The sequence below is a fragment of the Ceratotherium simum genome, chromosome 26 (genome assembly GCF_057802395.1).
Source record: "Ceratotherium simum simum isolate JZ-2026a chromosome 26, ASM5780239v1, whole genome shotgun sequence".
Lineage (NCBI taxonomy): Eukaryota > Metazoa > Chordata > Mammalia > Perissodactyla > Rhinocerotidae > Ceratotherium > Ceratotherium simum.
The window spans coordinates 40,235,191-40,248,421 of NC_141925.1; positions in this window are offsets into that span (position 1 = coordinate 40,235,191).

Consider the following 13,231-nt stretch of genomic DNA (forward strand, 5'->3'; position numbering starts at 1 on the left):
AAAGAAAGGACATTATATAATGATGAAAGAGTCAACTCACCAGGAAGATACAACAATTATAAATATATATGCACCCAATATCAAAGCACCTAAATATATAAAGCAAATATTAACAGATCTGAAGGGAGAAATAGACAGCAATACAATAATTGTGGGTGACTTCAATACCCCACTTGCAATAATGGATAGGACATTCAAACAGAAGATCAACAAGGAAACAGAGGACTTGAAAAACACTATAGACCCAATGGACCTAACAAACACATACAGAACTTTCCACCCAACAGCAGCAGAATACGCATGCTTCTCAAGTGCATGCAGAACATTCTCCAGGGTTGATCACATTAGGCCACAAAACAAGTCATAACAAATTTAATAAAATTGAAGTTATACCAAGTATCTTTTCTAACTACAATGGTATGAAACTAGAAGTGAATAGCAGAAGGAAAACTGGAAAATTCACAAATATGTGGAAATTAAACTACACAAACTTGAACAACCAAGTAGTCAAAGAATAAATCAAAAGGGAAATTAGGAAATATCTTGAGACAAACAAAAATGAAAACACACACACCAAAACTTATGGGATGCAGCAAGGCAGTACTCAGAGAGAAGTTTATATTGATAAATGCCCACATTAAAAAAGAAGAAAGATCTCAAATAAACAACCTAACGTTACACCTCAAGGCAATAGAAAAAGAAGAACAAACTAAGCCCAAAGTTAGCAGAAGGAAATAATAAAGATTAGGGTTGAAATAAATAAAATAGAGAATAGGAAAAAAATCAATAAAACAAAGAGTTGGTTTTTTGACAAGATAAACAGAATCAACAAACTCTTGGCTACACCAATAAAAGAGAAAAGACTCAAATAAATAAAATCAGAAATGAAGGAGGAGAATTACAATGGATGCCTCAGAAATAAAAAGGATCATAAGGGACAATTATGAACAATCATATGCCAACAAATTGGATAACCTAGAAGAAATGGATAAATTCCTAGAAACATACAAATTACCAAAAATGAATCAAGGAGAAATAGAGAGCTTGAACAGACCAATACCAAATAAGGAGATTGAATCAATAACCAAAAACATTCCAATAAAGAAAAACCCAGGACCAGAGTACTTCATGGGTGAATTCTACCAAACATTCAGGAAAGAATTAATACCAATTCTTTCAAATAAACTCTTCCAAAAATTAGAAGTCAACCAAGAATACTTTCAAATTACTTTCAAATTTATTTTATAAGGCCAGCACCACCCTGATACCAAGGCCAGACAAAGACACCACAGAAAAGAAAACTACAGGCCAATATCCCTGATAAACATAGATGCAAAAATCCTCAATAAAATACTAGAAAACCAAATTCAACAGCACATTAAAAGGATGATTCACTATGACAAAATAAGATTTATCGCTGGGATGCAAGGATGGTTCAACATACATAAATCAATCAATGTGATACACCACATTAACAGAATGAAATTTAAAAACCACATGATCATCTCAATAGACACAGTGAAAGCATTTGAAAAAGTTCAATATCCATTCATTATTTAAACTCTTAATAAAATAGATATGTAGAAAACTCCAAAGACTCAACAAAATAAATGTTAGAACCAATAAACAAATTCAGCAAAGTTGCAGGATACAAAATTAACATACAAAAATCAGTCATGTTTCTATACACAAATAATGAACTATTTGAAAAGGAAGTTAAGAAAACAATCCCATTCACAATAGCAACAAAAAATAAGTAAATAAAATTCTTAGGAATAAACTTAACCAAAGAGATGAAAGACTTGTACACTGAAAATTATAAAACGTTAAGGAATTTAAAGAAGACACAGATAAATGGAAAGACTGCCTATGTTTATGGATTGGAAGAATTAAAGTTGTTAAAATGTCCATACTACTCAAAGTGATCTACAGATTCAATGCAATCCTTACTGTTATGAGAGGTTCGGGGATTCGATCGGAGACATAAAAGAAACTTTCCACTCCAAACAAATGGACTGAAGGTATATTTTATTATATAGAGGATAGTAAAGGCGATAGTCCACAAACAGATCCGAATAGGTCAAATAATAAGAGGGAAAAAACACCAGCTCGACTGGAAAGGGAAAACATCCACATGGGCTCAGATAGCAGCAGATCCAAATAGGTCATATAATAAGAGGGAAAAACATCAGATCCATCGGAAAGGGAAACACCAGATCGACTGAAGGGAAATGACACAAATCAACCGGAAAGAGAAACACCAGGTTGACCGAAAAGAGAACACATCACATCAATTACTTCATATCAAATCAATTACTTCACATCAAATCAATTACTCACAATATCCATGCCCCACTGCCGGGAGAGTCCTGTCAATCGACGCGGCTGGGCAAGGATCACACGTCCTGGGCAAGGTGTCCCTTCCACAGGTGGAACTCTCACCGGGTCTCAGTCTCCAGCAGTTTATATAAGCAGTTACAGAGTTTACAGAGCAAGCATCCAGTGTTCCCACGCACAAATGGTTATCAGTGGCGTATGTGCATTGAGCCCCTTGGCTAACGTCCCAGCCCAGTAATTGTGTACGTGCATTGTTCTCTTTGGTTATCGTCTTAGCCCGGCACAGATGGCCAGTCCATCCCATGCTATGACGCTCCAAGAGCCTTGAAATGTTACAACTTGCAACTCTCTCCGTGGGAGAAGGGCCAGTTCCCACCACGCAGAAAACAGCTTTTATATTTCTTTTTGTGCTGGTGGCTGTAGGTCAATGGAGCGGCCAAACATGGCTGTACTCATGTCAAGACACTTATCAAAATCCCAAGAGTATTTTTTACAGAAATAGAAAAACAATCCTAAAATTCCTACGGAACCATGAAAGACCCCAAATAGTCAAAGCAGTCTTGAGCAAAAAGAACAAAGCTGGAGGTATCACACTTCTCGATTTCAAAATATATTACAAAGATACAGTAATCAAAATAGTGTGATACTGGCATAAAAACAGACATATAGACCAACAGAATAGAATAGAGAGCCCAAATAAATCCACACATCTATATTCAACTAATATTCGACAAAGGTGCCAAGAACACATAATGGGGAAAGGATAGTTTCTTCAATAAATGGTGTTGGGAAAACTGGACATCCACATGCAGAAGAATGAAATTGGACCCATATCTCACATCATACACACAATCAACTCAAAATGGATTAAAGACTTAAACGTAAGACCTGAAATCTTACTGCTAGAAGAAAACAGGGAAATAGCTACCTGACATTGGTCTGGGTGATGATTTTTTTGGATATGATGCCAAAAGCATAGACAACAAAAACAAAAATAGACTAGTGGGATTGCATCAAACCAAAAAGCTTCTGCACAGCAAAAGAAACAATCAACAGAGTGAAAAGGAAACCTACAGAATGGGGGAAATATTTGCAAACCATATATCTGATAAGGACTTAGTCTCTAAAATATGTAAAAAACTTCTACAACTCAATAACAACAACAGCAACAAAACTAATAACCCAATTAGAAAATGGGCTAAGGACTTGAACAGACATTTCTCCGAAGAAGACATACAAATGGCCAATAAGTATATGAAAAGATGTTCAATGTCACTAATCATCAGGAAAATACAAACCAAAACCACAGTATCACCTCACACTTGTCAGGATGGCTATTATCAAAAAAACGAAAAACAAATGTCACAAGGATATGGAGAAATTGGAATCCTTGACCACTGTTGGTGGGAATGAAAAATGGTGCAGCCATTAAGGAAAACAGTGTGGATGTTCCCCCCAAAGTTAAAAATAGAACTACCATATGATCTAGCAATCCCACTTCCGGGTATTTATCCAAAAGAATTGAAATCAGGATCTCAAAGAGATATTACCACTCCCATGATCAATACAGCACTATTCACAATAGCCAAGATGTGGAAATATCCATCAATAGATAAATGGATAAAGAAAATGTGGTAGGTACATACAATGAAATATTATTCTGCCTTAAAAAAAGAAGGAAATTATGCAATATGAGACAACATGGATGAACTTTGAGGAAATTATGCTAGTTGAAAGAAGCCAGTAACAGAAAGACAAATATTGCATGATTCCACTTATGTGAAGTATCTAAAATAGTCAAATTTATATAATCAAAGAGTGGAATGGTGTTTGCCAGGGGCTGGGGAGACGGGGAAATGGAGAGTTACTAATCAATGGGCTGTAAAGTTCAGTTAAGCAAAATGAGTAAGTTCTAGAGATCTGCTGTACAACATTGTACCTAAAATACTGTTGTATACTTTAAAAATTAAGCGGGTAGATCTCATGTTAAGTGTTCTTATCACAATAAAATAAAATTTAAAATAATAAATAATTTCTTTTGATCAAAATACACTATTAGAGTGAAAGGCAGGCACAACACAGAGCTGGAGAATATATTTGCAACATACACAACAAATGAAGAGGCTTGTATCCAGAATCTATAAAGAATTTCTACAAATTAAAAAGAAAAAGACAACCCAATATAAAACAGACAGAAGATACTTTAACAGGCATTTCACAATAGAAGAAATTCAAATGACCAATAAATATATGAATAGGTGCTCAACTGAATTATTAAGAAAAGGAATGCAAATTAAAACCACAATGAAATACCTCTACATGTTCAAAGAAAGGCTAAAATTAAAAGACAGACACTACCAACGTTAGTGAGGATGTGGAGCAACTGAATCTCTCCTATTGTGCCAGTGAGAGCGTAAACTGGGAAAACCACTTTGGAAAACTGTTTGGCAGCACGTACCAAGTTTAACATAAACATATCTTAGGACCAAGCAACTTAGCTCGTTGGTATAAACCCCACAGAAAGGTATGCATATGTGCACCAGGAGACATGGATAAGAAGGTTTATAATAGAAATATTTGAAACAGGCAAAAATTGAAAACAACCTAAATGTCCATCATCAGTAGAATGGATAAACAAGTTGTCATATGTTCATACACTGGAGTACTATAATGAAATGAAAATTAACAAATAACAGCTTTATACTACAACATGGATGAATCTCACAGAAATAGTGAATGAAAGAAGATACACATAAAAGAGTACACAGTGTATTATTACATTTCTATAAAATGCAAAATTAGGCAAAAATAAGCTATAATGTTCATAGTTGGAGGAAGAGAGGGTGGTAGTGACAGGGAAAGAGGCATAAGAGGAACTTCTGGGGGTACTGGTAATTTCTATTTCTTGACTGGAGTGATGATTACACAGGTATGTTATCTTTTATTTCATTGATCACTTATGATTTATATATTTATATATATATCATAGTTCAATTTTTTTAAAAGGCTCAAAGTTTTGGCTGCTGCACCAAGAAGTCTCATTCCTTCTCACAGTGAAAGGTTACTCGGGAAATGAAATCAACACTTTCTTTGGACCTGATTGTTAAGCAGTTAGGGTTTCCCTGCCAAACTCCTTCACGCTCTTAGAAAAAAGACCAATTTATTGAACCCGTCTTGCCAGATCAACCACTTAAGAGAAACCAGAAATCAATATTTTCATGTGAAATCTCCTACTGTTTAAATATTAACAACCTATTCAACTGTTTTAAACAGGCCACAGAAAATCTACCTGTAGCTACGTTAAGCCCCAAAACTCCAGTTTTGACCTATAGACAACAGGGAAATGCCTTCTTCTGGAGGTATTCTTAGCTTCATGCCATATGCAACTTCCCAAAAGACACAACAAAGGTCACTCCAGGCGACTGTCCACTCTCTTTCCAGACAGGGATTTTTTTTTCCTGAATCCCTGCCTCTCTTTCTTCTGCTAAAAAGCAGGACTGAACATCATAGACTTTACCTCTTTCTCTTACACTGGGGCAGAAGGGAAAACACGTTTGAAGGGTGAGAGAACTAAGAACAATGGCAATTGCTTTCTTTTCTCCATTGGGATTTCCCTGGGACAATCTCTTCTGGATTTGTGTTTTGAATTCCCTAGTAAACCCCTAACACCCAACCACTCACCCTTCTCCTAAGGATGACGTCCCACCCTACGATTGTTGCTCCTGGAGCCACACAGGGGTGGAGGTAAAGAGATGGAGAGCTTCCCTCAGTCTGCTCTGTCATATTAAGGTAGAAACCAATCCAAACCTGAGGTTGCACACGGAGAGAACAAATGAGCCAGCGATCAGAAGGAGCAGAGGTAAGGGTAGTACTTACCCAAGCCAGAAAAACCAGTGCCACAATCAGATTCTTTTTTTTTTTTTTTTTTTTTTTTTTTTAAAGATTTATTTATTTATTTTCACCCCAAAGCCCCAGTAGATAGTTGTATGTCATAGTTGCACATCCTTCTAGTTGCTGTATGTGGGACACGGCCTCAGCGTGGCCGGAGAAGCGGTGCGTCGGTGTGCGCCCGGGATCCGAACCCGGGCCGCCAGCATCAGAGAGCACGCACTTAACCGCTAAGCCACAGGGCCGGCCCTCACAATCAGATTCTTGTACCCCTTGAATTGCTCCATGAATGGACCCATGGCAGCTTAGATTTTTCTCTGAAATATCCAGCATGAGCCAAGGACCCAGGTAGACCATAAAGCAATAGAAGTTTAACAGACCCTTGCAACAAAACAGAATGTGTTAACTCTGGCAACTTTCCATGAGAGGATGTGGAAATTGCTATGTGGCATATGTACGTGTTCTGCCTGATACTGGATACTCTTCCCGTCCCTCTGTCTCTCAAAATCCACCTTTCTAAGTCCTAGTTTTCCCCCAGAATTCTAGAGTCTCACTTTCTGGCCTTTGGAACCAATGCAGCTTCCCATAAGCAGGCAGATTTCATTCTGGGGTGCCAAGGACATCCCTGGGTCTTTGCACTTAGACTGGCTTACACATCTGAGAAATTACCTCTTTCGCAACTGTTTTAAATAATAATTAACCATATTCAAAAGCCATCAGTGAGAGAACTTCCATTTTGTCATTCACTTGTAAATTTTCATAAAATGTATTTGGTGTTCATTGTAGTTTTTTATTGATATATTGTGACCTAAAATGGGAGGACTTTGACAGGAGAAATTCCCATCATGGGGAGAGAGCATCTACCTGAGAGTTTCAGTGTGAATTATTCCAGAGGATCACGGAGAAGTTATTTAGGTCTGCGAGAGTCAGGGTGGGATTTAGTGTGTGTTGGTGCCCACTGTCCTGAAATATATATGATGAAATAATAATGAGGTAGAATAGCGAGCTAGAATATCAAATCTAAAGAAAAAGAATACAAATACACCAAAACAATGATCAACATCATTATTGTTGATTGTGGTTCAAATTTGATTCTGATACTCTGAATCAGCTGGAGTGAAAAGGGACAGCGCAAATGGTATCAGGATTTCCCACCCCCCAGTCATGCGCTAGGAATTTCACATGATTTTGTCATATCCATATTCTGTCTACACAATTTTTTACTTAAAATTTTTCCCTAAACGTACTCATTGTAAAGATTCAAAGACATTCATTTTGAAGAGAAAAGCAATGATATCTACAAAAGTAAAGGTAAAGGTATCCATTATCTTTATGAAAATTTCACACCTACAGGGAAGTGTAAGAAAACAACAACTAAGTCTTGGTGTGTCCACCATCCAGCTCTATCGAATTGCAGCGGATTGCTATACACACCTCAAATTTGTGTAAAGAAGTAGAATACTTCCTCAATTGCTTTCCTTTCATTCTCTTCCAGATAACCATTATGATGTTTATGATTTCCATAAAACTTTTGTATCATTCATAAAAGAAAAAGATAAGAATGAGGCCAGAGTCGACACGACAGTTACCATGACCACCTCAAGGCTGAACTATGGGCATGTCATTGCCAAATAGGGGTCCTCTATTCGTCGCAAAGACAAGCCAAGAGTCCAGAGGCAAGGTGGTAAGAGAGAAAGGGTCTTTTATTATTATTACAGCTTGCTAGCAAGGGGGAAGATGGTGGACTAGTGTCCATAAAGAACCATCTTAAAACTACAAACTTTTGAAACAGTTACATAGGGCAAATGGGCTGAAAGGGGGTTTTGGAATGTGACCATCTGGTGTTGTAGTCCTTGAGACACTGGCTCTTGTCACTGGCGATGGATACCAGTGTGGGAGATCAAGATTTGGCCATCCTAAAATATATCTCTTTACCTTGATTGTTTTCTCTGAGGGACATTTGACCTCCCCCACTAACTGCCTAAAGAATTTGACATGGTGGCTCCTTCCTAAAACAGATCTTCTATCATGATGGCTGTAAAGATAATGTAGGATAAATGTTACAACAGGAAAGGCACCAACTAGCCCATCTTATCAGAAGTTCTGTCTCACTGGCCACATTCTCTGGATGGCCCTGCAAGAAGTTGCCAGACAAACATTTACATTTATAAGGGAAATCTCCATTTGTAAAGGTATCTCCCTATCTGTTTTGGGAAGAGGGGGGATGGCCTCATTTCTAGAGACTTATCAATGTGGAAGATGAGGCCTTAAATCTGCATAATAACCTTACTCTTGTTTACTGTGCTTTAGTGGTAATCTCCTGTAACTGACCCCCCCCACCCCCAACATCCTCCTTTGTCGTTGGCTGAACATGGTATTTAAGATGAGAATTTCTGCTATTGTGTTGAGAAACGCAGTGTCCCTGCTTTCTCCCATGTATACATGTTATAAAACTTGGTATTATTTTCTCCTGCTAACCTGTCTTGTTAATTATTTGGCCAGCCATAAGAACCTTAAGGAAAAGGGCAGAGGGAGATTCTCCCTCTTCCCCCGACACCAGCATAGGGGGTCCTTTCTGAAGGTCATTACATTCCTGGGAAAACTTAAAGAACAAAAAGTTACTGTCTTATCACAATAAGGAGGTCTATGTGTAAGCTAAGGCTGAGAAAGTAGCAGAGCATGTGATGGTGTTCAGGGCAAGCTACCCCAGGAAGCACCACTCGGGTATGCGGATTATTTCGAGCTGAAGACAATAAGGACTCAGAGAACTCAGGAAGAATATTTGAGTTTCCCCTCTCAAACTGCCTAAAAAATTTAAAACAAAAGATCTGTTTCAGGAAGGAGTTATTATCATGACTGCTATAAAGATAATGTAGGATAGAGGTTACAGTAGAAAAGGCACCAACAAGCCCATCTTATCGGAAGTTCTGTCTCTCTGGCCACATGCTCTGGATGGCCCTGCGAGGAGTTACCAGACAATCATTTACAAGGGAAGTCTCCATTTGTAAAGGTATCTCCCTCTCTGTATTGAGAAGAGGGGGGATGACCTCATTTCTAGAGACTTATCAATGTGAAAGGTGAGGCCTTAAAACTGCATAATAAACCTTATTCTTGTTTACAGTGCTTTAGTGATAATCTCCTGTAACTGACACCCCCACCCCCAACATCTTCCTTGTCTTTGGTTGGACATGGTATTTAAGACGAAAATTTCTGGGCCGGCCCCGTGGCTTGGTGGTTGAGTGAGCGCGCTCCACTGCTGGCGACCCGGGTTCGGATCCCGGGCTCGCACCAACGCGCTGCTTCTCCGGCCATGCTGAGGCCGCGTCCCACATACAGCAACTAGAAGGATGTGCAGCTATGACACACAACTATCTACTGGGGCTTTGGGGGGAAAAAATAAATAAATAAAATCTTAAAAAAAAAAAAAAAAAAAAAAAAAAGACGAAAATTTCTGCTATTGTGTTGAGAAACGCAGGGTCCCTGCTTTCTCCCATGTATACATGTTATTAAACTTGGTATTATTTTCTCCTGCTAACCTGTCTTGTTAATTATTTGGCCAGCCATAAGAACCTTAAGGAAAAGGGCAGAGGGAGATTCTCCCTCTTCCCCCGACAGTTTTGGCGTAGTCGCCAGGAGCCACACTGGCTGGCAAGTTGCCTTCTCTGGCTGGAAGACCTGCCTTCTCCCTGGACTACTGCAGATGATGAGATACGGGAACGCCTGACGAAAGCCGGCAAAAGGTAAGACTTCTTATCACGTCAGCCTCCCGGAATCTCTATCTGCGGAATCCAGTGGAGGAAGTGGTGAGAATTTTTTTCTCTTTCTAAATTTAGATTGGCAGGAGAAAATATTTGGGAAACTAGTTTCTTGTGCTTTTAGTGACTCTTGGTTTAAATTTGGTAGAGTACTCTTGATTTTGATCTTGATCCCTTTTCCTCCCAGAGATAGTCTCTGTTTTTCTCTATTGTCTGTGTCTTTTGTCATAAGAAGGAAATACCATAGGGTAGGACGCAGGCATAGGCCCTATAAGCCTGCTGTCCGGGCCGGCCCCACAGACTGGTGAGTTTGCGGGTCTCACCAGACCGGCGTCTACAAACTTTGCTGTGGGTTAATATGCACATGAAGTGAAGGCCATTGCCAAGGGCATCTTGGAAGCCAAAAAGGCCGCAAATTTGGTGGGCACGGGTCGAGAAGTTAAGAGCCATTAGGGCGCTCGCCACTTTCAGAAGACTCCCGTGTCAGGATAAGTTGGGTCACGGAACGGGGTAGATGACACAGGTCCCCCGCCAACTGCAAGAAAATGTCTGTGCAACGACGAGGTACTCTGTAAAGCACACAGTCCCCAACCCCGCAGCACCTCCGCCCCCAGGTATTATTCTGGCTCCAAGAGACCTAAGGCGTGGCTAAAGCTGTCATTGTGCACATAAGAAAAAAAAAAAAACCGGATGAGGTTTTTCCTTCTGTCTTGTTCTGTGTCCTGAGAAAACTTGGCTTTGTGACCAGTGAGAATATTCTACTTGGTCTCCACCATACGGAAGGTGCATTTACTGGGGTGCACCTTGGTGGCCAGTCGAGTAGAGTGGGGTTCCGAACTGTCTCTTTGTCTGGCTGTGCCAAGCTCTCAGGGGAGTTTGTCATAAAGGGCCCAGTCCATAAGGGCTTTTGTCATCTTAACCTTTGTTGCTTGTTAGTGCTGGAAAAATCCCATTCCAGTATCGCCTGCCCTGTGTCACAGATTAGCAGGTCTGTGACTGGAGGCGTCCCACACTATTGTGGGAGACCGGAGACACCGTTTTCACTACACCATCCTTACCGCCTGTGCAACGAAGGTCTTTACTTTCTCTAAATATCTTTGGGAGTGAATTCTGTAGATCATGGGGGCTACATCATCTGCGCCCTCACCAGGGATGCCTCTTGCATCCATGGTAAAGATTTATTCTAAGCGTGGAAAGTTACCTCCGGTCTTTCCTTAAAAGGCTTATTGGATTGAGTCACTATTAGAATAAATATACAAATGAAGATCCTACTCATCAATGGCCAGACGATGGATCCTTTAGATTGGAAAAACTTCCAAATTGGGGGGAAAAAAATGTTCTGAGAGCTCTCACATAATTATTTATTTGGTACCTTAAAAAAGGCCAGAAAAAAGAAGGGAAAAATTTGAATAGCCTTAAGACCTCGACTCAGGTTACAATTAAATTGAGAACATGTAAAAGTGTAAGTGTTGATAAGATTATAAAGGTTAGAATGTTTGAGCTAATTTTATATAAAGAGGTTACATTAACTTTGCCTGAGTATGTTTTTAAAATGTCTGACTGGAAATGCTTCCGTTGTCCAAAATTAGAAGACCAAGACCTATTGATAAATATCTTAATGATAACTATGTTTAGAGCTATAAGAGGTGATGAAATTTACATAAAATTTTGTAGGAAAAAAACTGATGTTATTTCTATTACAGAACTGGTTAACAAAAATAGTAATTTAAATGATGGCTAATTTTATCTAATGTCTTATAAAGTCTTATAGGCAATCTAAATAATTATTGGGAATAAGTAACTAAATAGTTGTAAAAAAGATAAATGTTAGATGAACTTTAAACAATAATTATGCGTTATGGTGGTTACAGCTTCCAAACTCTTTTTGGTGACTTAAAACTTTAGAGTTTTGCTAAATTTTATGATAAAAATTCAGTTGAATAGATCATTTCCAAATAACATAAGATATTAGACATTGATTGCTAAATGTACGTTTGTCTACTTTTGGCTTTTCATTACAGAAAAACTAAAAGGTGTTTTGGATCTATTGGTAAACATGTGTTTTATTAAAAATTGTACTATAAAGTAACATATTTCTAGAAGTTATGAAGTGTTTATAAATTTTCCAAGCCACAAGATACTAATGTAAAAAAAAGTTTATAATTGTTTACTTAGTTTTTACTTACAAATTAAGGTTTATAAAGGTTAAAATTTCTAATTAGTATATGTGATTGAAGCTACTAAATATTAAGAAAAATATGTCTATGTACAGAGAAAATAAGATGTATAAAGAAGGTACAAAGAATGGAAATATTTTGTTTGGTTAAGAAAGATAAATTTGTCCTCAAGTACTAGGAGGGAAAAGAAAGACATGAGACAAATTCTAAATGCAAAAAGGAAGTTATAAAAAGTTTGTAGAAGAAGAATTCTGAAAAAAGAGTTTTTGCATGGTCAAGTTGGCTAAGATTAAAATGAATTTAATTAAGTAAATGAGTTTTAATATCAAAAATAAGCTGGTACAAAATTATAATTTGGTCTTATTTCTATTAAAGGGATAATTTGCTTAAACTTGGTAAAGAGGTTACAAAAGATTTTTCTTTACCTTTGAGTAAGTCTACCTAAAAGACAGAAAAATCTATGTTTTGTTAAAATAATTTCCTGTGTTCAAAAGACTGAGGTCTCTCTATTAAGGCTTTATGGACTGTTAATGCTCTGTTTGCTTTGACTTTTTATATTTTTGACAAGCTCCCCAAAATTCATATCTTAAATAAAGTCTTTTTTACTTTTTTCTTTGAGAATTTTCAAAGGGCCCTGGAACTTCTCAAAAAAATTTGCTCTCTTCCTATAAGGAGAAAGATACTAAACTTATTAGGCTTATTCAGTATGTTAAATTACATGGAAAACATTGTCAGACAACTGATGATAAGTCTGCTTAGGTACTATTATGTAGGCAAACGTTATTGACATAAGTGTTTTAAAATTATATAACATTACTAAAATTCTGATCTGTCTTTTTTATCAGTCATAATTCTGGTTATTATTGAAGTGTTATATGTCACAAAATTAACCAAATTTCTCTGTCAATTGCCATTTTGAGGTCTTGTTGTTTACAGAATTTCTTTGCTCTAATGCTTTTGCAAAATATGTTTCAACTTCAGAGAAATTCATAGAAAGGACTCTGACATTTACACTAGAATACAGGTTTCTGACAAACTTTCTGATCATAAAACTGAACTGGGTAAGAAATTACA